Source organism: Carcharodon carcharias, chromosome 4, assembly GCF_017639515.1.
Source record: "Carcharodon carcharias isolate sCarCar2 chromosome 4, sCarCar2.pri, whole genome shotgun sequence".
NCBI lineage: Eukaryota > Metazoa > Chordata > Chondrichthyes > Lamniformes > Lamnidae > Carcharodon > Carcharodon carcharias.
In genome coordinates this window covers 76,427,361-76,454,628 of record NC_054470.1, presented here as the reverse complement: position 1 = coordinate 76,454,628, position 27,268 = coordinate 76,427,361, and positions in this window count along the sequence as shown.

The following is a 27,268-nucleotide window of genomic DNA, read 5'->3' as shown; positions in this document are numbered from 1 at the left end:
GTGCAAATTTGGCAATTACATTTATAACAGCAGAAATACTGATGAATTGAACAATTTGAATTGAATAGGCCTGTTAATCACAGAAAAACTAAGTGAAATCCATGGAGGCTAATTGATACCAGACAGGTAATCATAGCGGGATCGGAAGAAGTCCTTATATGGCTAAGCCAATGGGAAGACATTTGGGAATACGCTAATCGACCAACAGGCAATCATGCACTCAACTAACCGATCCATATCCACAAGATAATTGTGCATGAGCTCTTCCATGAATTGTATTCTCTATGTAAACCCCTGACAAAGTCCCAGACAGGAGCACTCAAGAAAGAAGACAGCAATATATATCAATGGGAAGAGTCCTATCGAACCAAACAGGAAGCATCAAAGATCAGTCCTAAATGACTTACGGTCATTTCAGATTGACCAGCTGAGGGTAACTGTATGATATAATTGAAACTGTTTTGTTTAAAATTCTCAATAAAGGTGTTGGATTTAGTATGAGTTTGTGTCAATCGTAATTCTTGATCGTTGAACTTAAGAAAGAGATAAAATCACCTACACCTCAACATTGTCTCCAGACCCCATGAGGTCTCATGGCATCATGTCAAGCGTGAGTGAGGAAACCTCCTACTGATTACCATCTACAGTCCTCTCTCACCTGATGAATCAGTACTCCTCCACATTGAACACCACTTGGAAGAGGCACTGACGGTAGCAAGGGCACTGGATGTACTTTGGGTAGGAGACTTCAATGCCCGTCAGCAACAGTGGCTTGACAGTGTCATTAATGATGAAGCTGGCCTAGTGCTGAAGGATATATCTGCCAGACTGAGCTTACAGCAGGTGGTGAGATAACCAACAGAAGGGCAAAATATATTTGACCTCATCCCTACCAACCTAACCCATTGCAGACGTGTCTATTCATGACAGTAGTGGTTGGAGTGACCACGACACAGTCCTTGTGGAGACAAAGTTCTGTCTTCACAATTAGGATGCCCACAATTCTGTTGTGAGGCACAGCCAACATGCTTAAATGGGGTAGATTCAGATTAGATATAGCAGCTCAAAACTGGGCATCCATGAGCCGCTGTGGGCCATCAGCAGCAGTAGAATTGTATTCAACAACAATCTGTTACCACATGGCAAAGTTTATCCCTCACTCTATCATTACTATTAAGCCAAGAAACCCATCCTGGTTCAATGAGGAGAATAGGAGAGCATTCCAGGGACAGCATCAGGCAAACTGAAAAATATAACACCAACCTGGTGAAATTACAACACAGGACAACTTGCAAGTCAAACAGCTGAAGCAGGTTGAGTTTTCTTTATCCAAAACCCTCGGGGCCAATTACATTTCAGATAATTTCAGTTTTCAGGTACCACATATAAACTTACAGTACAAAAGCCTAAGCCTAAACTAGCTATAGTCTAAAGTAAATAAAATGGCTAGAAAAGTAAGATGGATCACTGAATAATAAATACAGGGTACCTGTGATAACTTTCTTTTTGACACGTCATCACAAAAATTGCAAAGTAAACAGTGCAGACATACAACAAAATCCATGTTAAAGATCAATGAGGTTTACACAAAGCATGATTTTTGGATGTGTTCGGTTTTCGGATTTATGGATAAAGGATACTCACTATAGACAGAGCTAAGCAAACTCCAACTAACAAATCAGGTCAGAACCACAATCCTGCCACATCCAGTTGTGAATGATGGTGGACAATTAAATATGAGAACGGCATGAGGGTGCAAAAGACATGGACAAAGCATTTGCAGCCATCTTCCGCCAGGTGTGCCAAGTGGATGATCCATCTCAGCCTCCTCCTGAGGTCCCCAGCATTAGAGATGCCAGTTTTCAGTCAATTCAATTCAATCAACATGATGTCAAGAAAGCACTGGATATGGCAAAGGCTATGGGCCCTGACAACATTCTGGCAATAGTATGAAGACATGTGCTCCAGAACTTTCCACATCCCTAGCTAAGCTGTTCCAGTACAGCTACAACACTGGTATCTGTCTGGCAATGTGAAAAATTGCCCAGGAATGTCCTGAACACAAAAGCAGGACAAATACAATGCAGCCAATTACCACCTTATCAATCTACTCCCGATCATCAATAAAGTAATGGAAAATGTCATCAACAGAGCTATAAAGCAGCATTTACTCAGCAATAACCTGCTCACTGATGTTCAGTTTTGGTTCTGCAAGGATCACTCAGCTCCTAACTTCATTACAACCTTGGTTCAACCATGGACAAAAGATCTGAACTCAACAGGAGATGTGAAAGTGCCTGCCCTTGACATCAAGACAGCATTTGACCGAGTGTGACATCAAGGAGCACTAGTAAACCTGAGGTCAATGGGGATCTCCATTGGTTGGAGTCATACCTAACACGAAGGAAGGTGGTTGCGGTTGTTGGAAGTCAATCATCTCAATCCCTGGGCATCAATGCAGGAATTCCTCAGGTAGTGTCATAGGCCCAACCATCTTCAGCTGTTTCATCAATGATTGCAGATGTACACAAATGGAACCTGTTTCAGCTAAACAACATAAGTGACAGACTCATTCCTCAGGGAAATGCCTTGATCAATCAGGGTCAAGCTGCTTGGTTTAAATTTCAAACAATACTTGGTAGTTAACTTCCAGTCACATCACTGGTGCACTCTCCATGGCCTCTACCAATCAGAGTGCACTTGCCAACCAATCAGTACTCTGTTCTCATACAGTATAATCTGTTGTTTTCCCTCTATATTGGCATTCTTGTGAAGAGTCCTGATGAATGCAAGACAAAAAGTTTTAATGTCTCTTTTTTCAGCAATACTCAAGTTCTGTATTACCAAATAACTATGTTCTGAAATCCTTCAATATCTACTTTAGTTTAAGAAATAATAAAATTTTAGAGCAAGCAAAGTTCAACAAGTGAGCCCTACAGCCTGGAGAACTCGTTGACCTTCTCGTAAACAAATTATACAGATTGGCTGAAGGCTACAGTGACCTTAATCAGAGATCATGCAAAACCATATAGCAGTTGGCGTGGTTGATGATACCCTTTCGGACATTCTACAGGCAAAGGAATATTCAACTCTAGAAATAGTCAGGTAGTCTGAAATTCGCCAACAACACCAATATTCGGTGGCAAGTTTAAGCAATGGTATGGAGCAACACCAACTGTCCAGCTCTTAAAGCAACAAAAGGACAGGGATATTCCAGGCCAAGGAAGGCAATACCCAAACAGGCCACACGATGATGAGAGACCATGTCAGCACTGTGGAGACAAAAGACTTCACAGACTAGAGCAATGTCCAGCAATCTCTGTGCAGTGTTTCAACTGCAACCAGCTGGAACACTTTGGAAAGCTGAGCAAGTCTAAGACATCAAGATGTGCAGAGGATCCCAAAACAGTCCACTAGATTGAGGCACCGTACCAGGAAGAAGTTCAAACATGCTTCTTGGATGAGATCAAAGGTTCTGGATTCTCTTTTTGGAATGTTGACATCTCTGTAAATGGTCACCTCACCAATTTCAAATTAGACATGGGTGCCAATGTTATGGTCCTCTTGCATAATGAACTGTGGCTGAAAGATACCTGGCTATGAATGACAGACAGACCACTCTACAGCCCTGGAGGAATCTGAACTCCAGTCATGGGCATAGATCCTAGAACTGCTCTGGTATGGTGACAAGCAAATATTTGAAATTTTGTAGGTCATCCAAAACCAACCCTTTTCCCCCTTAAGCAGGGATGCCTGTGTTGCCCTTAACCTCCTCAACACAGTAGAAAATGTCAAAACAACCTCTGTCATCAAATACATCGAACTGCAAGCTCCCTAGAAGTTCACCAGTGAAGAGACTTTCAACTGGGACTGCAATTCTGAATTGCCTTCACTCTTTGCAGAGCCAGTTTGTCCAACTCACTTGCAGGCAGCAGAAGCTCCTCTTTGGTCAGACCAGCCAAACCTTCGGATAAGTACCATTATACTTTGAGTGGAAGACATGAGAATGACCAACAGCAAAGAACAATGGCCCAACCTCAGGCTCCAAAGGTTGTGCTCACACAACCTGGGAACACTGTGACAATGAAATTGCAATTTCCAACTGTGGTGCACAGCAACATGGCAATGCTGGAGCAGGAGAGCAGCAATCATCAACTCTGCAGAGCACAAATCAGTGAGGTACAAAGGTACAGGAACACTGGCATTGGAGGCAATCCAGAGAAAGTTCACTAGGTTGATCCCGGGTATGGAGGGATTTTCTTATGAGGAGGGGTTGGGTGGGTTGGAGCAAAGGGAGAGGGTCTATCACATTCTACAAGACTACTGGCTTGCCAGATAGGTGACATAGGACCACTTGCTAAAGCTGTAGCTTAGGATTTGATACCGCAGGATCAACAGCGTAATAATGAAGTGGCATAGTTATTCACATGGGTGTACATGCCAAGTGGAAGAGAAGAAAATAAGGGTGATTACATCGCATTGTCAGTGCCTGGGTAGGTCAGGAGTCCTAAGCAGTATTTGCCTAGATAACTGCTCATGACAATTATGGTGGTCTGCTGTCAATAGCATGCCTTTGGGCTGACCATTAACCGAATTGACAAGGTGTCATTGGGCATGAAGGGTGCCAAGCACTCACTCAAGGGGGAGACACAGAAGCAGCAGGCAGTGTGCAGAGACAGCCTTCGAACAACAATGAAAGCAATAGTGTGCCTCTTTCTTTCCCCACAAGATCAACACGAAAATGGACAGCAAAATCGAAAGTCAATCAACAAACTTTTATGGTAATAGGGTTGTAGGGTGGTCAAGTTATATTATTAATGGTTGAGTTGATCTGCAATCACTTCTTGGATGGAAACATTAAGTTTGTTTACAACATACTCAACAGCAACTAAACATATGCTTTCAACTCCAACTCTATCTCTACACTGACAGTAGCCTGTGCTACTCTCCTATTGGTTACTACAGACAATGTGATCTTGCCTACAAGTATTATTCGTAAATCTACATTACACACTAAATAATACCATAATGTTTACATTCCTCCTCCTTAAACTCAGCTATGCGTAATCAGCTGGAAGTTTCCTTGTCCATGTTTCACCTGATGCCATGAGACTTACAGGGGCTGGAGTTGATGTTGAGAACTCCCAGGACAACTCCCTCCTGACTGTGTTGCCACATCTGCTGGGTCTGTCCTACCAGTGGGACAGGACATACAGATGATAGTGATGCCTGGGAGGTGATCTGTAAAGTATGATTCCGCGAGTTTGACTCTGTCAGGCTGTTGCTTGGCTGGTGAGCCAACTCTCCCAATTTTGGCCCAAGCCGCTAGATGTTAGTAAGGAGGATTTTGCATGGCCAACAAGGCAGGGCTGTGTTTGCCATTGTCATTTCCGGTACTTTGATCAATGCCGGGTGGTCCATCCAGTTTCATTCCTTTTGTTGACTTTTAGCTTTTAGCAGTTTGATAAAACTGAGTGGCTTACTAGGCCATTTCAAAGAGAATCTGGAGTCACATTTAGGCCAGAGAAGATCAGGACACCAGATTTATTTCCCTGAAAGGCATTAGATTTTATGACAATCGACAATGGTTTTGTGATCATCATTAGACTTTGAACTCCAGATTTTTACTGAATTCAAATTCCACTATCTGCTGTGGTGGGATTTGAACCCAGGTCCCTAGGGTGTTACCCTAAGTCACTTGATTACCATTACAGTGGCAATACCACTACTCCATCGCCTCCCCCTTCTAAGTTGGCACTCCAGCCTCTATTTATTGGCACAATTTCAGTTATTTCATAGCCAGCCAGCTTCACTGGGCTGGCACTATCCCTGGATTTCACCAAGCTCCAAACTCCCCAGCCACTCCAAGCTATAAATGTTTCTCTGGGCATCTTCTAAGCCTCAATCCTTTCTAGCATGAAGACCGTCACCTTGTACCACCTTCTCAGCTCCCCAGGGCTGCTCCTGATCCTGCACAGAGCTTTCAAATCCTGTCTCTGCTTCTAAGGGATCAACTTTAGCTACTCTCTTCCTTTTTATATACTTGTAAAAGCTCTTACAATTTATATTTACGTCCTTGGCTAGTTTACTCTCATATTCTATTCTTTTCTCTTTTTTTCAACTTTGTAGTGGTCTTTTGCTGGTTTCTAAAACTCTCCCAATTCTTAGACTTACTTTTCCCAACCTGGGAGTAGAACAGAGGCAAGTCGGGAACTGGGAGCAGCGTAAATAGTGCCCGGGGATCGGAGCATGGCTGTTCCTACCTGGGAGTGGAGTAGAGGCAGGTTGGGAAGTGGGAGCAGCACAAATCGAGCCCAAGGATCAGAGCATGGCCTTTCCTACTGCACAGGCAGGTCAGGAACTGGGAGCATTTCAGCTTCAGAAGAAACTGAGTGGGAAAAAACAACTGTGACATCACAGAAAACCAGTAGGCTGATTGGCTGGTAAGTGCCTAGAGTAAGGGACAGTGTGTTAAGTGTCAGTTTAGCATACAACAGCTAAGGTAGATCTATAAATAACTTTAAAATAAAAAAGAATGAAATAAAATAATTAAAATAAAATAGTTAAAATAAAATAATTTTAAAAAATACCTAAAACACATACCCGTGTAATTAAGAAACATATAATTTAGTTGTAATTGTGGGTGATACTAGCATTTAATAAACATAGTAAATGGTAGTATACATAGGAATTATTCCAAATTAATTCAGAAAATAATTAAAATTAATTAGTAAATTAGAATAAATACTGCAGTAAATGCATTATATAAAGTTTAAGGTATGTCAGTGCAGCTTGGCCATGTGGAATGTACATCTTGTGGGATGTGGGAAGTCATGCAGGCACAATGTCACCTCAATGACTACAGGTGCAGGAAATGTTGCCAGCTGTAGAAACTTGAGTTCTGAGTTGCGGAACTTGAGCAGTGGCTGAAGTCTCTGTGGTGTATCTGCAAGGCTGAGGATTATATAGAAAGCATGTTTAGAGAGGTGGTCACACCACAGCTAAGAAGTACACAGACAGAGAGGGAATGGGTGACAACCAGAGCATCTAAGAGAAACAGTCATATACTGCAGGAATCCCCGAAGGCTATCTCACTCTCTAGCCGCTTTACTTAAAATAGATAAGGTACCAGGACTGGATGAGATGCATTCAAGGGTACTGAGGGAATTGAGAATGGAAATTGCAGATACACTAATGATAATCTTTCAGTCATCCTTAGACACAGGAGAGGTGCCAGAGGACTGGAGCATTTCAAAAGTTACACACTGTTCAAAAAGGCGTGCAAGGATAAAGCTGGCAACTAGGCCAGTCAGTTTGACCTCAGTGGTAGGGAAACTTCTAGAAACTATTGTAAGGAATAAAATCAATAATCACTTAGACAAGTGCAGGATAATTAAGGAAAGTCAGCATGGATTCATTAAGGGAAAATCTTGTTTAACTAACTTGCTGGAATTTTTTGAGGAGGTAACAGAGAAGGTTGATAAGGGAAACACTGTTGATGTGGTGTACATGGACTTTCAAAAGGCATTTGATACACTGCCACACAACAGACATGTGAGCAAAATTCTTGCTCATGGAATAAAAGGGAAAGTAGGCATTTGGATAAGATGTTGGCTGAGTGACAGGAAACAGAAAGTAATGATAAATGGTTGTTTTTCAGAATGGCGGAAGGTCTGTAGTGGAGGTCCCCAGGGATCAGTATTAAGATGTTTACTCTTCCTGATATGTTTTAATGACTTAGACTGTGGCATGCAGGGCATGACTTAAAAATTTGCAGTTGAAGATTGGAAATGTCAACTGTGATGAGGAAAATCTTGAACTTCAAAAGGACATAGACACGTTGGTGGATTGGGCAGACAAGTGGCAGATGAAGTTCAATGCAGGGAAGTGTGAGGTGATTTGTTTTGGCAGGAAAAATATTGGGAGACAGCATAAAATAAAGGGAGAGCCTTAAAGAAGGTGCAGAACAGAGGGGCATACTTACATAGCTCTTTGAAGATGGCAGGGCATGTTGAGAGAGAAGTTAATAAAGTATCTTAGGCTTTATTAATGGGGCATTGAGTACAAGTGTAAGGGGGTCATGCTAAACTTGTATAAAGCACTAGTTAAGCCTCGTCTGGATTGCTGCGTTTAGTTCTGGGCACCATGCTTGAGGAAAGATGTGAAGGCATTGGAGAGAGTATAGAGGAGATTCACAAAAATGATTCCAGAGATACGAAACTGTAGCTATGAGGATTGATTGGAGAGGTTGGGACTCTTTTCCTTGAAGAAAAGAAGGCTGAGAGGAGACTTGATAGAGGTATTCAAGATCCTGAGGGATAAGGACAGGGTAAATAGTGAGAAACTGTTCCCACTCAAGAGAACATCAAGAACCAGAGGGCACAGATTCAAAATAATTGGCAAAGGAGTAAATGTGATGTGAGGAAAAAAAATTCACCCAGAGGTAGTTTGGAGTCTGGAACAAACTTCCCAAAAGGGTTGTGAAGGCAAGTGCGATCGAGGTATTCAAAAGGGAATTGGATTTCTACCTGAAAAGAGAGAATATTCAATGTTATAGGGATAATGCAGGGGAATGGGACTAGGTGGAATACTTTTTCAGAGAGCCAGCGCAGACTCGATGGGCCAAATACCATCCTTCTGCACTATAAAGATACTGTGATTCTATTCTTTGTAACATTATGAGCTTCCTCTTTTAACCTAATCCTATTCTTAATCTCATATGTAAACCACAGTTGAATCTCTTATGCTTAGTTTTTCTTTTTCGATGGAACGTATTTTTTTGAACATTTTGAATTATTTCTTTTAGCCTATTTACCCAATCAACCTTAACCAGCTTCCCCCTTATACCTAAGCAATTGACTTTAAGTTTAAGATTCTTGTTTCTGATTGGAATATGTCATCTTCAAATTTACTATGGAGTTCAATTTATTATGATCACTATTTTCCAGCGGATCTTTTACTGTGGCATTATTAATTAACCCTGCCTTATTGCACAATATTACATCTAAAATCCTGATATGGTTGCACAACATGTTGCTCCAGGAAACTGCCATGAAGCATTTGATTTGTTTAATTTGATTGCTCCAGTCTGTATGCAGATTAAAGTCCCCTACAATTATTTCACTGTCTATGTTGCAAGCTACAATTACTTCATTTTAATGCTCTGACCAGTGGGATGTTAGAGGGCCTTTAAACCACTCCGACCAGTGCTTTCTGCCCTTTGTTATCCCTAATCTCCATCCATACTGATTCTATTTCCTGACTTTCTGAGCCAAGATTCTTCTCTCATGAATGTCTCATTATGTCATCTTTTATTATCAGGGCCCCTCCGCCTCCTGTTCTATTCTGCGTTTTAAAAATGGTGTAGAACTTGGAATATTAATTTCCCAACCTTTGTTGACATCGGCATCTAGCTTGCTGATGGAACTGCATGAGGTGAGTTAAGTGCTCCTTGTGAAGGGGCAGTTGTGCCCTGCGGAGGGGCAGGTGTGTCTTCTGGAGGGTTAAGGTGTGTCCTGCGGAGGGGAGGTGTGTATCGTGAAGGGGCAGGTATGTATTGTGGAGGGGCAGGTGTGTCCTGTGGAGGGGCAGGTATGTATTGTGGAGAGGTAGCTGTGTCCTGTAAGGAGGCAGTTGTGTCCTGTGGAATGACAGGTATGTCTTGTGGAAGGATAGGTATGTCTTGTGGAGGGTCAGGTTTGCCTTCTGGAGGGGCAGGTATGTCTAGTGCAGCCTCCTGTTAGTATTCTCTGCAACCCCAACCCTCAACATGCTCTCTACTGTCTGCCCCTGCCCTATGGAAAGGCTTGTCTCAGCACTGAATGTTCCTATTTATCTATATTCCCTTCTGTATTCTGATCCGATGGAGAGTTGATTCCCAGTTCTAACTTTCTGTTGCTATTGCAATCCGGGTTAAAATACAAAATTTTGAAATATGAAGGGTTCTTTTCTAAGTTTAATATTTTTAAAGGTGTGATGAAGGGATCTTGGAAGTTTGATGAATGAAAAATTAAAAGCCAATGTTTGCTCTTGGAATGAATTCTGATGAGCAACTAATCACTCTCCTTCACAAGACCCCTATGCCCCTTGATGATTCACCTACACTCAGCTCTCCCCAGCATCAGTTTTAACCACAGCAACTCTCAGGAAAAGTCAAGAATCATGAAATGGTTACAGCACAGAAGCTGAAGATAAGGCTGTATACATAAAATGATAACTGGGAGGCAGATGAAAGCTTTTTATTCCTAGAATTTTTAAAAGAAACTCAAATTTTGAAACTGCCTTGTTATGATCTGATGCATATGTACCTTTCAGCAAGTAAATCTTAAAATGCTATCCATCAATGTCCATTATGAAACAGAATGTGATGTCTAATCCCATGACTCTGTAGACAGAAGACAGCAGCAAACCTACAGGGCAGTCATGTCTACATGGCCTCCCAGTTATCATTGTATGTATACAGTCTTATCTTCAACTAAAATATAAATCTCTGGATTTTAAGTCCTGGCTTCCAGATTGTTGATACAGTAACATTACCTTTGTTTCTATACCGTATCCATATCAAATATCAAAACATGGAACGTGAGCCAGATTTTGTTTTAAATTAGCAAAACAAAAAAGTATTGCATGTATAATTATGAAACTGCACAGGAAGCTAGTGTTCAGGCTGCTTTTGGCTGTGGTTCCATTCTCACCTATCCAATCGTGTCCAGGTATCACTTGCAATTGCTTCTTTTCCTGCTCATACACTGTTTCCTCTGGTTTTCCCAAAGGATCTATCCTTGGACCCCCTCCTACTGCCCATTTACACTTAACCCCTCAGTGACATCATCTGAAGGCACAGCGTTGGTTTTCACATGTACACTGAGACACCTAGCTCTACCTCACCACCACCTCTCAAGACTCCTCCACTAGTGCTAAATTATCAGACTGCTTATCTGACATCCAGTACTGGATGAGCAGAAATTTCCTCCAATTAAAAGGAAGACTGAAACCATTGTTTCTCCTCCAAACTCCTTTCCCCAGCTACCAACTCTATCTCTCTTCCTGGCAAGTAAGGCTAAGCCAGTCTGTTTGCAACCTTAGTGTCATGTTTGAACCAGAGATGAACTTCTGACCACATATTTGTGCCGTCATTAAGCCCACTTATTCTGCCCTCCATAACATCACCTGACTTTGCACCTGTCTCATCTCATTTTCATGCCTTCATTACCATTACACTTGACTATTTCAACACACCCCTAGCTGGTTTCCAATATTCTACCCTGCATTAACTTGAGGTCATCCAAAGCTCTGCTACCCGTACCTTAGCTCATAGCAAGTCCCATTCACCTATCATGCCTTTGCTTGCTGACCTACCTTGGCTCCTGGTCAAGTAATGTCTTGATTTTAAAGTTCTCATCCTTGTTTTTAAATCCCTCCATGGCTTTGCTCCTCCCTATCTCTGTAATCTCCTACAACCATTCAAGATATTTGTGCTTCTCTAATTCTGGCCTCTTGAGCATCTCTGATTTTAAATGCTCCACTGTTGGTGGCCGTACTTTCAGTTACCTCGGCTCCAACCTCTGCAATTTTGTCCCTGAACCTCTTTGCCTCTCTACCCTCTCTACCTCTCCTTACTCCTTTAAAATGCTCAATAAAACCTACCTCTTCGACCAAACTATTGACCATCTGATTAAATCGTCTCTTATGTGGTTAGAGGGAAAATGAACGAGGGAAGGACCTGACATTCTGAGTGTGGTTGGGGGGGTGGGGAATAGTCAGTCAAGGTAAGAAAACAAAATAATTATCTTATAATGCTCCTGTGAAGCACCTTTGATTTTTTATAATATTAAAAGTAAGATATAAATATAAGTTATCTTTACAATTATTTTTGCTGAGATTTATATATTTCGCAAGTTCATGGTTTAGTTTTCCTTGTTTCCTGAGGACTGAAAGCACTGGGAACTGTGTTCTGTTGGTTAGGAACCCTTTGGAAATGGGTTTCAGCCCCTTGATGTTCAAAATCCTGTACATATTTGGGTTTTGACAGCTGATTGAGCTGTTTGAGTATGAAATTCTTTCATAGTAATACCATAATGGAATTTCTACAGGGTTGCATTGTCATATAATTGTAAACTTGGAAAATAATTCCCTCACTGAAACTTCTGACATTGGATGTTACTCATCCTGGTGCTCTGTAGTAACCAGAGATTCCTCCCTTAATGGCTGTTGAGAATTCATTTGTTTCAGCTGATGGTTAAATCCCTGAGAGATCTGCCTCATCATTCATTACTGCCTCACCATCAATATGGATTACTAAGACTTCTATTTAAAATATAGTTTCAAATAAAAATCAGTCAAGTAAACTTCAGCTTTGTTACTGAAAAGGTCCTGTCATCCTGAGAGTGGTGATAGAATATTTTAAACCCACATGTACAGACAAATAAAATGACACAATGTATTTTTACCATGGGCAGGATTTTTCGCTTGGCAGTAGAGCGCGCGTCAGACTCACTCGAGCGTGAAATGACGTGCATTGACATCGGTTGAGCATCCCGAAGTCAACGCGCGCTCCCACAGTATTTTGGTTGGCGGGCGTGCTTGGGAGATGGAACCACACCTGCCATTAATTAAGAGGCAGTTAAGGCCCTTGACACCTTAATTGTTGCCGATTTTATGTAACTTGTGAGGTTTTTCAGCTGTCGCACAGGCAAAACGGGCAGGCCACAATTTGCAAAAGCTCATCCACGAGCATGGTAAGAAGGGTCAGCAGCATTGTCAATGTGAGTAATGAGGCATTTTGGAAATCGTGTGCTGCTGGTTGCTAATGTGAACTGAATAGCTTCATCTTGCTTCAGAGCTTCATTCTGAGCATTTCTAGGCTTCATTTCAGGAGTCATTGGTCCCTGCCATGCCCCCGGACAATTCAGACCGTGTGGGCCCTTCCAAGTATCAGACAGCCATACATAACCCTGACAATGGGGATTGTGGTCTCTGCTGGAGTCACCTCCTCTTTGGAGGAACAGAGGGGCAAAAGGGGAAGGAGGCCAGGTCTCCCAATGTAGATTCCAGCGGGTCAACCTATGGGGGGAGAGGTGCAGGCACAGGGTGGGCAGGGCCAGCAGGAAGTCCAAGGCAGAAGGGGTCGCAGAAGATACCACTACCCTACTGTCAGGGTATACAGGCGGCGATGCAGCTACCTCAATATGAGGTGCAATGCCAAAGGAGGATCTGTACCTCCAGGAAGACCATTAACCCCATTGGTCAGATGATCGGACCTGAGATCAGCTCTAAGTGTGTGGGTGGACACCCCACGTCAGTGGCTCTGAAGGTCACAGTGGCCCTCAACTTCTATGCCTCCGGCACTTTCCAGGTATCAGTGGAAGACCTGAGTGGAGTCTCCCACTCAGCTGTCCACAGTTGCGTTAAACAGGTGACAGAAGCTCTATTCAGGCAGCTATTGACTTTCATTCATTTCCGCACAGACGAGGCCAGCCAGACTGAATGAGCCAGACGCTTTGCAGCGCTTGCTGGGTTCCCCCGTGTCCAGGGTGCTATCGACTGCACACAACACATATGACCATCAAGGTGCCAGCGAGTGAGCCAGGTGCCTTTGTCAACAGGGAGGGATTCCACTTCTTGAACGTGCAGATAGTGTGTGATCACAAGGTGCAGGTTCTGCAAGTCTGTGCAAGATACCCTGGCAGCTCCCATGATGCTTACATCCTCAAACACTCCCAGGTGCTGAGGCTCTTCAGTGCTCCAGCCCGACTGGTGGTTGGCTGCTGGGTGACAAGAGTTATCCCCTGAAAAGGTCGCTCATGACACCTCTCCATCACCCAAGAACAGAGGCCGAGCAGTGGTATAACAGGAGCCATGCCTCCACAAGGGTGGTGGTAGAGCGGACCACTGGTCTACTCAAGATGCATGTCTGATTCCTGGACTGTTTAGGGGGCACACTGCAATACCCCCCAGAGTGGGTGTCACTGATTGTGGTGGCATGCTACGCTCTCCATAACCTGGCACTGGCAAGGGGGTCCCAGTGGACATTCAGTGTAGACACCTGTTGTGTTAGCAGTTCTGAAGTCTGCTTGTTTACTCAGGGTGTGTTTTGAGCTATTCAATGACTTCCAATTGTTATAATAGAGCTTGTGAGTTCTGTTCATAAATCGGATAATGTCGGAGGGTCAAGAGGTAAGGGTGAGGAGGTGATGGTGTGAGAAGGTCAGGAGGCAAAGGGGTGAGGGGAGTAGATAGTGAGTGGGGTAAGGAGGTGGGATGAAGGGCTTAAAGTGATCAGAAGGTTTAACTGTATACGGATGAGCTGTTGATTGCATTAGGAGGACCAGGCCGATGATTTTAGGAGCAGTGGTCTCCCTTTTAAGTTGACAGCTCTGGACATGGCCCACTTCCATTTCTGCCTCTAGCAGCAGGCCTGTCTCCAGGTCACTTGGGGCCTGAAATTCTGGCAGACCTCGCCTTCTGGCAGTCTTGAAATGGGGACAGGACCACAATGGCAGAGAATAGGCCTGTTTATAATCCACACCTCTGGCATGAACATCAGGTCCATGGTTTTCCAGAGGCCCTTCAGGATCTCATGGCAGGACCTTATTTAATTTATTTCCTCTGTATTTTTTTGTTCACAGGCAGCTAAGTTGAGAGGCTGCCTGGATCTTAAGCAGGTAGGCAACCAGAAATCCACCTGGCCAGCATAAAATTTAAAATGGAGATAAAATGTGAGAAACATCTCATTATAATAGTTAAATTTGGGACTTGCCTCCATAAAGCAATCTAGACCCCCATTACCCCCAACCCACCTCAATGTGCCATTTTATTACTTCTAAGCCCTGTCCCCATCAATATTTACCTAATGACTGTCTGGAAATAGAATAAGACTGAGATGCCAATCATCTTATATTGTTTGGGCTTATTGTCCTAATTAATGTGCTTTGAATGCTATAAATTGGAAAAGATTCATCTCTGGAAACAAATTAATAATTTCATCAGGTAAAACCCTTCAGGAGCCACTGCCAACCCTTGAATAGCAGAAGCAGCATTTCTTGAAAACAGACTACTTTCTATTCTGAGATCTGATAACTGTGATGACTTTCCAGCGATTAAATTTGTTTAATGCATCACTTACTGCAGTGAGATTTTCCCTTAGTGCTCCCATTCCTATCTTTAATTCAGAAGATGAAGAGTTTGAACCCATTCCATACAGGTGAACCCACTCCTGACAGGCCTAGTGATTGGACACTAGATAGTAACTACCTAGTGGCGTGTTGAAAGCTGCTGAGGGTACTGATATTGCATGGGGATGCCAGAAGCAATTTCAGTGCCCCTATCTGTGGCATTCTGCACTGCCACCTTATTACAGTATTCCTTCTGAGTTTTCCATTGAATGCACGGTAGCAGGTATGATGAGGACACACAGGACGTAATCTCAACTCTGGTATTTTAAAGGGCCAATTCAAAGATGGAATTTGGAGAAATTGGGAGGTTAACTAAAAAGGGAGAAGCCTCATCATGAACAGAGGATGCTGAAAAGCTGCAATCCTCTTTCTTCAAGCTTTTCAAGATGTGCTGCTCACCATTGCCATTGTGTCCATCAGGTCGAGACATGCCAATATACTCATATAATGAAAGCAAAATGCTGCAGATGCTGGAAATCTGGGCCAGGATGTTACATTGGTCAGGTGGTCTCGGCGGGAACAGGCGGGGGCGGTCGCAGAACCGACCACCACACGCGATTGGCTCCGCACCGTGATTTCACATGAGCGTGGGGAAGGAGGGAGAGCCAGGCCTAGCGTGCAGTTTACACATGCGTGCACGGAGCTGCCTCAGGGAGATTGAAGCACCTTTTAAAAAAAGAAATAAGGACATGAAAAATTTAATGAAACATGGCCCCTCATGTGACTGTGTCAGCTAATTCGATTCACTCCGCGGGATATCAAGAAACGGCTGAAGGCACTAGATGCTGCAAAGGCTATGGGCCCTGACAACATTCTGGCAATAGTACTGAAGACTTGTGCTCCAGAACTTGCCACGCAGGTAGCCAAGCTGTTCCAGTACAGCAACAACACTGTCATCTACCCAGCTATATGGAAAATTGCCCAGGGATGTCCTATACATGAAAAGCAGGACAAACCCAACCCTACCAATTACTGCCCCACCAGCCTACTCTCCATCATCAGTGAAATAATGGAAGGGGTCATCAACAGTGCTATCAAGCATCACTTACTTAGCAATAACCTGTGCACTGATGCCCAGTTTGGGTTCTGCCAGGGCCACTCAGCTCCTAACCTTGTTACAACCTTGGTTCAAGCAAGGACAAAACAGCTGAACTCCTGAGGTGAGGTGAGAGTGACTGTCCTTGATCTCAAGGCAGCATTTGACTGAGTGTGGCATCAAGGAGCCCAAGCAAAACTGGACTTAATGGGAATCATGGGGAAAACTCCCCATTGGTTAGAGTCGTACCTAGCACAAAGGAAGGTGGTTGTGATTGTTGTAGCTCAGAAATCTCAGCTCCAGGACATCACTGCATGAGTTCCTCAGGGTAGTGTCCTAGGCCCAACTATCTTCAGCTGCTTCATCAATGACCTTTCTTCCATCATAAGGTCAGAATTGGGGATGTTCGCTGATGATTGCACAATGATCAGCACCGTTCGCAACTCCTCAGATATTGAAGCAGTCCATGTCCAAATGCAGCAAGACCTGGACAATATCCAGGCTTGGGCTGACAAGTGGCAAGTAACATTCGCGCCACACAAGTGTCAGACAATGACCATCTCCAACAAGAGAGAATCCACCCATCGCCCCTTAATGTTCAATGGCATTACCATCACTGAACCCCCAACCATCAAAATCTTGGGGGTTACCATTGGTCAGAAACTGAACTGGACTAGCCATATAAATACTGTGGCTACAAGAGCAGATCAGAAGCTAGAAATTGTGCGATGAGTAACTTACCTCCTTACTCCCCAAAGCCTGTCCACCTACAAGGCACAAGACAGGAATGTGATGGAATACTCCCCACTTGCCTGGATGAGTGCAGCTCCTACAACACTGAAGAAGCTGGACACCTTCTAGGACAAAGCAGTCCGCTTGATTGGCACCACATCCACCACCCATGCATAGTAGCAGCAGTGTGTAGCATCTACAAAATGCTCTGCAGGAATACACCAAGGCTCCTTAGACAGCACTTTCCAAACCCACGACCACTACCACCTAGAAAGACAAGGGCAGCAGATAGATGGGAACACCACCACCTGGAAGTTCCCCTCCAAGTCACTCACCATCCTGACTTGGCAATATATCCTTGTTCCTTCACTGCCGTTGGGTCAAAATCCTGGAATTCTCTCCCTAACAGCACTGTGGGTGTACCTACACCACATGGACTGCAGCGGTTCAAGAAGGCAGCTCACCACCACCTTCTCAAGGGCATCTAGGGATGGCAATAAATGCTGGCCCAGCCAGTGAAGCCCAGATCCCATGAATGAATAAAAAACAATGAGATGGGACATGTTTTAATTTTGAATATAATGACTTTATTTAAGTGGTGTTAGGTATAGAAAACCTCATCCCGCTCGTGGATGAGGTTTCCTAAAAAACGTGAAGGCCGCTTGGCCTTTTTGCCTGCCCGCCAACTGTTAAGTTGGATGGGCAGAATAAATTTGAAGTTAATTAGTTCGTTAATGGCCTTAATAGGCCTTTCAATTATCAGCGGGCACACAGCCGACTCCAGCGCATGCCCACTGAATGAAATATTGCAAAATAGCATGATGAACTTGGTCGCACACCCAATGTCATCGTGTATCATATTACCTCCTGGCGTATCAGGCATGCCTGCACAACGAATGCAAAATTCTGCCCATGGAATAAACAAAAAACAGAAAATGCCATAAAACTCAACTATCTGTCTAACTTGAATAAAAACAAGTGCTGTAAAAACTCAGCAGGCCTGGCAGCCTCTCTGGGGAGAGAGATAGAGTTATAATGCTTCAAGTCCAATATAACTCTTCTTCGGACCTACCAAAGAAGAATCATATTGGACTCAAAATGTTAATTCTATTTCTCTCTTCACAGAGGCTGCCAGACCTGCTGAGTTTTTCCAGCCTTTTTTGTTTTTATTCAGGTTAGACAGATGGTTGGGTTTTTACCTGGTGACTCACACTTCACAAGTGAGCAAGACTAAACTGTGGTGGGAGGGACAACTGAAGAGAACCTGCCTTGAAGGGTAAACCCTCTCCAAACTCTCCTCAGCTGGACACAGATATTGAGCCATCCATGAGAAAGAGAATCATGAAGCAACTGCAGAGGATGATGCACTAACAGGCCCTCCAAGCTCACTGACCATGATTGCAGTCTGCGAGGAAGTGCCTGTCTCCATCATGATTGGGTTGATGTGACAGGGCACTGTAAGGATGTCTTCTTCCATGGTTGGAATGGCCAACTTTGTGGTACATCAATCATAACAATTAAATGAGACCATGCAGGCTTTGACCATAGCTGAATTTACTCTGGATGTCAATGTATCAGGAGCTTAAATAGGATGATAGACAGCTCTGCCTTAGCCTTAAAGCATGCCACTAATTGGCACCAAAGTGCCACAGCTGGGCTATGAAAGGGATTATGGTAAATGGGCCATGGAAGCAGGGATTGCACTTAAAATGATTCCATTTTCCATCCATTGCAATCCCTAATCCACGGCCCACATGCTGCCTCATCTCCGAATGACTGAATGTGGCTCTACAGAGGGGCCATTGGAACAGTTTTGGTAGGGCCCTCATGAGTTTCAAAACCCAGTGGTCATCAGCCAAAAGTATCTCACAACCTGTCTCTATCTCTGCTGAAGTCACACAGGGTGCACCATATAGGAGCAGTAGACAACAGTAGAGTGAAGCTTTGCACAGGCTTTGCATATGGGTGTTAAGTTTCCGTTCTTTAGCAGAGTCTTGTAAAATGTATGCATCACTTTCTATGTTTTCTATTTTTGGCTGCTTAGTGACAACTCATCTTATTATTTGTTTTTTTGTTGTATGAGAAGACATAAATTGAGAAGGACCAATAGGGCAATGTGCAAAGGGTGCTTGGTCGGTTGAAGGATTGCTTTATGCCTGGAGTACGTTTTGAAGGATGGAGTCAGGGAGACTGAGAGTGGCCATTGAGATTCATTGTTACATGGGTCCAATGGTGGTAACTAACTGATTTACAGGGTAGCAATTTGAGTAGCTGGTGCTGCACTAGAGTCACCATTTTCTTCCATTTCCTCTTATCACTCCTTGGATTATTTGCAGGTGATCTATAGTAGGCGCCTTCTTCCTCCTGTGGCTCCAACCATCATTGCTACACAATATTTTGGAGAGTGTAGCACACCACGATTACTCTGGAGGCACTGGCTTGTGAGTATTAAACGGAATAATCAGGTCTGTCTAGAAGCGCCATCAAGAGCATTGTGATAATTTGCCCAGTAACAAATCTGGTTGGCATATGGTTTTTGGTTTATTGCTCTTACATTCCATTGGTTGGGTTTCTGCCTGGAGTCATCAGCCAGGTTTGAAGTAGCCTTTGTCTCCTAGCAGCCATGCCTTCAGGTCAAAACAAAGCGAGGAGAGGCAGTCAAGAGGTTGAAAACAGTACGAGTGGAGAGGCAGTCAGGAGATTGAAAGCAGGGTGAGAGGAGAGGCAGTCGGGAGACTAAAAACAGCGTGAGAGGAGATGCAGTCGGGAGATTGAAAGTAGCGCGAGAGGAAAGGCAGTCAGGAGATAGGAAACAGTGCAAGAAGAGAGGCTGTCTGGAGACTGAAAGCAGCACAATAGAAGAGGAATTTGGGAGTCTGAAAACAGAGCGAGTAGAGGGGCAGTCAGGAAATTGAAACCTGTGAGAAAACAAAGAGTGATATCAAAGCAAAGAAGCAGTTTGATTTCTTGGAGAAGAAGCTAGCTGTTTGGTGACCATCTGATGAGTATCTAGTAATTGGTTAAGTGTAGTAACTGAAGGTATAGCCCCTCCTACTATAGATCACGTGATGTTCTTGGAGGCTCCAATCAATGAGTCCTAAGCATGGGTTTTCTGGGGGCGGGGCTTCCTGACAAGAGTCCTGATCAAGCATGTAGCATCTGAAAAGCTCTCTGTGATAAAGTTTATCTGTTTTTTGTTGAAACCTGTCTGCTCTGTCAAGTCACTACATTTGGCAACAAGGTAAAAGAGCTCTAACGTTGCTCCTCGCCTTGTTAACGTGAGTACATGAAACCTCTTAAAAAAAGACTTCTCACCAGTCATGCCAATCTTCAACAGAATAGACCTTTACAATGCGACTATGGAAGATTGGAGGCAATATGTAGAGCACCTTGGGCTTTATTTCATAGCGAACAAAGTTATCATGGAGGAAAGGCAGAAAGCAACCCTTTTGAGTACATGTGGTAGCAAGACATACAATTTCATCCGCAGCCTGACGGTCCTGAATGCACCTGATTTTAAGTCCTTTACTGAGTTAATGTTCCTCATGAAAACGCATTTCAAACCAAAGCCATCAATAATAATGCAGAGTCTTAAGTTTAATTCTAGAGTTAGGGCCCCAGGAGAGTCCATCACAACCTGTGTAGTGAAGTTGAAGCAGTTGACAGAACACTGGGACTTGGGGGACAAACTCAATGATATGCTGCAGGGCCGATTAGTTTGCAGAGTTCAAGATTAAGCCATTCAGCACCGTTTACTCGCAGAGGCTGACATTGACTTAAAGAGTAACCTGGAAATCTCCCTCACCATCGAAGGTGCTGTGAGAGACTCACAGGTTTTGCAATACATACAACATAGCGCTGTTCATCATGTGGGGTGGGAACCTACTGCATGTTAGAAAAATGAAAAGGCCCAGTGGAAACACTTCAGCAGCGACTCCAGTATTAACTTGTTAAAGATTTGGGGGTGACCACAGACGGGACACCTGTAGATTTAAGGAGGCAGCATGCCATTACTGCCATATGAAAGATAACATAGTTCGGCAGGGCAAAGCCAAAACAGCTCGTAAAGCATCAAACCAACATGACTGAATTGAAAAATATAGCAGAACCTGAAGCTGCCGATGCCGACATCTATTCCTCGTATATTCCCTGTACCACTGTAAAAACCGAACCTATCGCTGTCACAATTCAAATTAATGGGAAGCCACTAATAATGGAGGTGGATACGGGACCCTCAACCATAGTGGTAGGAGTGCACACATTTAAATATCTAAATGAGAGTGCCCAGCCACTGAATCTGGAGCAGACAACAGCTGAATTGAAGACATACACTGGAGAATCTATTCAGGTAAATGGCACCACCACAGTACCTGTATCTGTTAGGCAGCCCAGCTTCCAATGATAATAGTGACAGGAAAAGGACCTAACCTTCTAGGCCGAGACTGGTTACAGAAAATCAAGCTCGACTGGTCTGAGATATTTCACCTGAAAATAGGAGGAGTTCCTGAACTATTAAGGAAATACAACAGTATACTTTGGGATGAATTAGGGAAGTTAAAAGGCTTGCAAGCAAAAATATATGTGAATCCTCAAGTGATACCCCATTTCTTTAAGGCCGGACTTGTGCCTTATGTGTTGAAGGACGGAGTGGATGCAGAACTGTGCCGATTAGAAAAGCTGGGCATCTTCCAACCTGTCTAATTCTTGGAATGGGCAGCACCCATAGTTCCAGTGGTGAAGCTTGACCAAACCATATGCATTTGTGGGGATTATAAATTGACCGTAAACAAGGCAGCAAAACTAGATAAGTGCCCCATTCCAAGGGTAGATTACTTACATGCAAAGCCAGCTGAAAGCAAATCATGTACTAAATTGGATATGAGCCATGCCTACCAACAATTAGAACTGGATAGCACATCTAGAGAATATGTGACTACTAACACACACAAGGGCCTTTATCAGTACATTCGCCTACCCTTTGGAGTATTGTCTGCATGCGCAATCTTCCAAAAGACAATGGAGAGTCCTTTGCAAGGAATTCCCTGAGTGATAGTATACCTAGATGATGTTCTGATCACGGGGTCAACTGAGACCAAACACTTGACCAACCTAGAGGCGGTGCTAAGAAGGTTCATGGAAGCCAGCATACGATTAAAGAAGGAAAAATGCACATTTCAAGCACTATAAGTTACTTACCTGGTTCACAGGATTTTCACCTTAGGTTTGCATCCGGTAGAAGAGAAAGTTCGGGCAATAAAAGATGCACCCTCACCGTCCAATGTAACCAAACTCAAATCTTTCCTGGGTATGATCAACTACTATAGCCGCCTCTTGCCAAACTTATCAACTGTATAGGCACCATTACACTTGTTGTTAACAAAATATCACCGTTGGTCATGGAATTCACAACAGGAAGAAGCCTTTATGAAAGTAAAGAAACTGTTGCATTTGTCGTGTTCATTGTTACACTACAACCCATCGAAAGAATTGGTGTTAACATGTGATGCTTCTCCTTATAGTGTAGGAGCTGTGTTATCACATAGAATGGAAAATAGATCAGAAAGGCCCATTGACTATGTCCCGAGAACCCTCTCCACAGCTAAGTTGGGTTATTCCCAGCCAGAAAAGGAAGATTTATCAGTGATATTTGGAGTGAAGAAATTCCACTTGTACCTGCATGGATGACATTTCACCATCGTGCCTGACCATAAACCATTAATGGGTTTATTCAATGAGGATAAGGCCATTCTGTCAATAGCATCAGCAAGAATACAACATTGGGCTTTGATATTATTTGCACATGAGTATACCTTTATGTACTGTTCTGGCTTACATATTGCAAATCTGGACGCACTCAGTTGTCGCCTGTTACCAGACAGTATTATACATGCTCCAATGCCACATGAAGTTGTGCTTGTACTGAATTTCTTGGATTCTTCACCTGTGTGTGTGAAGCAAATTAGAAATTGGATGAATTTTGATCCAACTTTGTCAAAAGTTAGAGGCCTTGTTTTGTAAGGGTAGGCAAATTCACCTGTGTATTAAACTTGGTGTGTCAGACAGGTTTCTTACTTGAAAAAGATAATTTTATTTACAGAGCTCTTAAAGAACCTACATGCTTGAACCAGGTCCGCAACTAGAAAATTCCGCCCCTAAAACTACCCGCACTTAGGGCTGATTCGTCAGTGCAATCATGTGACCCCTAAAACAGTAGGAAAGGTTTTACCCACAATTGCTACATTCCTCCCACTTTAATTTTTCTTTACACTTCTTATTTACAAGAATATCTTAATCCACATTATATACATATATATACAGGTCATGCATTTATAGATTAGTCTTTGAGGTGGTTTTCTAATTTGGTTAGAGCGATGTAGCTCTACGATTTGAGATTCTCCCACTGGATCGAAACGATCAGGAGCTGCAGCATCAGGGGCATCCTTAGACCTTGGAAGTTCAGAATCATTTAATCCTGAGTTAACACAGACATCAGATATGCCTATTCTAGGCCAATCTGGCACCTCGGGGATTAAAGGTTCAATTGTAGGTGGAATAAGTAGTTGTTGGAATGTCTCTCTACTCCTTAGGTGATCCACATGGTTTGGAACAATCCTCTCTTCCACTTCCATTTGGTATGACAAAGGGCCAGCTTCAGAGACAATTATACCAAGAACCCAACTAGGACTATTTCCAACATTTTGCATGAAAACTGCCTCTCCCACAGTAAATATTCGAGCTTTGCTATGAGTATTATGACTGACTTTCTGACTATTTTGGTTCTTCGCTACATTCCTCTCTAAGTTTGGAAAGACCAGACTTAACCGTGTATGAAGTAATTTCATCAGTAATTCAGATGGTGTTGAACCTGTAGTTGCATGAGGAGTCATTCAATTGTTGAGATTCGTGAAAACGTGAAATCCTAGTTTCTAGCGTTCCTTCAAATAACATCATTATTCCTGTTTTGAAGGTTTGCACTGCTCTTTCTGTTAACTGTTGTTGCTGACACAGGAGACAGTGTTTAACCATTTTTTCTATATCACTGTCTATGCCTGGCCACCAGACATAGCTTCATGCAAGCATTTTCATCTTCGAAATGCCTGTATGCGCACTATGAAACTCTCTGTCATGAGTAATTCTCTTCCTAGCGAAGCGATGGCAACTCTTGATCCCCACAACAAAAATCCATCTTGACAACTTAACTCAGTTTTACGGGCATGGAGTAGTCTTACCTCTTCAGAGGCTGGTGCATTCAACCATCCTTGCAATACCTGGTCTCGGCCTTTTGATAAAATTGTATCCCGGTGTGGCCAATTCTGTATTTGCTTCACACAAACAAGGGAAGGGTCCAAGAAATTCAGTACAAGTACAGCTTCTTGTGGCACTGGAGCATGTACAAGGCTATCTGGTAACAGAAGAAGACTGAGGGCCTTTGCATTTGCAATATGCACACCCAGACAGTGCATAAAGGTGTACTCATAAGCTGGCAAAATCAAAGCCCATTATTGGATTCTGGCAGAGGCCAGAACAGCGGAATTGCTTTATCTTCACTAAATAAACGCATGAGTGGCTTATGGTCTGACACTATGATCGACCATGCAGATATTGATGGAATTTCTTTACTCCAAATATTACTGATAACCCTTCTTTTTCAAGTTGTGAATAATCCTTTGTGGCTTAGAGGGGATTCTGGAGACATAGCCTATTGGCCTTTCGGAACCATCTTCCATCCTGTGTGACAACACAGTTGCTACCCAGTAGGGAAATGCATCACAAGTTAATCTTTCGATGGATCAAAATGCTTTAATGGACATGATGAGTGTAATAGCTTCTTGACTTTTACTAAGGTTTCTTCTTGTTGTGGGTTCCATGACCATCAATGGTCCATTTTCAATAATAAGTGTAAAGGGGCTAACACTGTTGATTAGTTTGGCAAGAAGCAACAATAATAATTTATCATACCCAAAAAAGACTTGAATTCAGTGACACTATTAGGGGCGGGTGCCTCCTTGGTGGCCTTACTTTCTCTTCTACTGGATGTAACCCCTGGGCATCCACTCAATGACCCAAGTAAGTGACTTCAGTCGCTTGGAAAGTACACTTCTCTTTCTTGAATCATACACCAGCTGCCAAAGATCTCCTCAAAACCTCTTCCAAGTTGGCCAAGTGTTTGGTTTCTATTGACCCTATGATTGGGACGTCATCCTGGTACATTAGTACTGAGGGAATTCCTTGCAATAGGCTTTCCATGGTCCATTGGAAGATTGCACAGGCAGATGATACACCAAAGGATAGGCATGTATATTGGAACAGGCTCTCGTGTATGCTGATTGTTACATACCCTCTGGATGTGGTGTCCCCTCTAGCTGTTGGTATGCATGGCTCATGTCCAGTTTGGTGTAGGATTTTTCTCCAGCTAGCTTAGCATACAAATCTTCAATCCTCGGGACAGGATATTTATCTAACTTAGCAGCCTTGTTCACGGTTAATTTGCAGTCTCTGCAAATGCAAATAGTTTGATCTGGTTTCATCACAGGGACTATGGGAGCATGTTCATTCTGAAAATTGGACTTGCTAGATTATTCCTAACTTCACTAGGCAGCACAATTCTGCATCCACCTTCTCCATTAGGGCATAAACACAGGTCTGGTCTTAAGGGACCTGGGGTGCTGCCTCTGAGCCTACATACATTTTTGCATGTAGGCCTTTTATCTTTCCATATTCATCACGAAATACGCTGCTGTACTTTATTGATAGTCAGGAATATCAGGAATTCCTTCTGTTCTTACTTGAAAAATTTCTAACCAGTTGAGCTTAATTTTTTTGCAATAAATCGCAGCCCAGAAGATTAGGTCCTTCATCCGTTACAATGATCAGTGGAAGTTGGGCTGTCTGTTACCTGTAGGACACAGGTACAGTGGTGATGCCTTTTACCTGTTTTGTCTTTACAGTGTACATCTTCAGCTGAGCTGTGGTTTGCTCCAGATTCAGTGGCAGGGTACCTTCACTTGAGTACTTAAAGATGTATTCTCCCACCACTGTGTTCGATGCTCCTGTGTCAACCTTCATGACTAGAGGCTTCCCATTCACTTGAAGGGTGACGGTGGTTATTTCAGTTTTCCTGGCCTTGAGATAGTATAGGGAATAGATATCGGCATCAGCAGCTCCAGGTTCATTTACATCGTGCACTTCAATCATCTTGGCTTGCTGTCTGATTGGCTGTCTCGATTTAGCCCTGCATTGCTTTATAACATCCCTTTTTTATGACAGTAGTAGCATTCTGCCTCCTTAAATCCGCAGGTTTCCGGTACATGGCTTCTCCCACTTCGGCAACAGATTAATTTCTGAATCGCTGTTGAGATGCTTCTAGTATGCCTTTTCATTTATTCAGCAGTAGAGTCCGTCTCCTGCTTCGTGGATGCCCCTTTGGTTTTTGCACCATGCCCAGCGGCAGGTTCCCGCCCCAACCGAAGAACAGTGCCATGTTGCACGCTCTGTAAAGCCTGCGAGTCCCTGCCTGTGCTATTTCCATGGTGCACTTCAGAATAATATTAACTTCTGCAAGTAAACGGCACTGAATGGCGTTGTCGTATGCACCACAAACCAAATGATCTCACAACATATCATTAAGTGTATCTCCAAAGTTACCGTGCTCAGTCAACTGTTTTAACTTCGCGATATAAGTTGTGATTGACTAACCAGGGCCCTTACCCTGGAGTTGAATTTAAATCTCTGCATAACTACTGATGGCTTCAGCTGAAAATGTGTCTTCATGAGGTCCACCAGCTTGTTAAAGGATTTAGAACTAGGCACATCCGAAGCAGTCAGATTACAGATGAGGTTATATATCTTGCTACCGCAGACACTTAAAAGAATAATTTCTGCTTCTGTTATTTCAGACCTAGGCGCTCTACATGCTGGCTCCAGTCCTCCAATGGACAAGTCATAAGGGTCAATGTTGCCAAAGAGTGGCATGACTAGTGCCACTTTCCTTAAGAATTGATGTACTCACATTCACAAGGCGAGGTGCAGCATCAGAGCTATCCCATCCTCGTCACTAATTGTAATAAACTTAATGTACCAGACAGGTTCCTTACTAGAAACAGATAACTTTATTTACAGAGTTCGTGAAACAGCTACAAGCTTGAACCAGGTCCACAACTAGAAAGCTCCACCCCTAAGATTACCTGCATTTAGGACTAATTTGTCCATACAATCAAGTGACCCCCTAAAATTGTAGGAAAGGTTTTACCCAGAAGCACTGCAGCCTGTATCTGAAAGGAGACAATTCCAAGCCAGAAAAACAAAGGTAAGTTGTCAAGGTGGGATT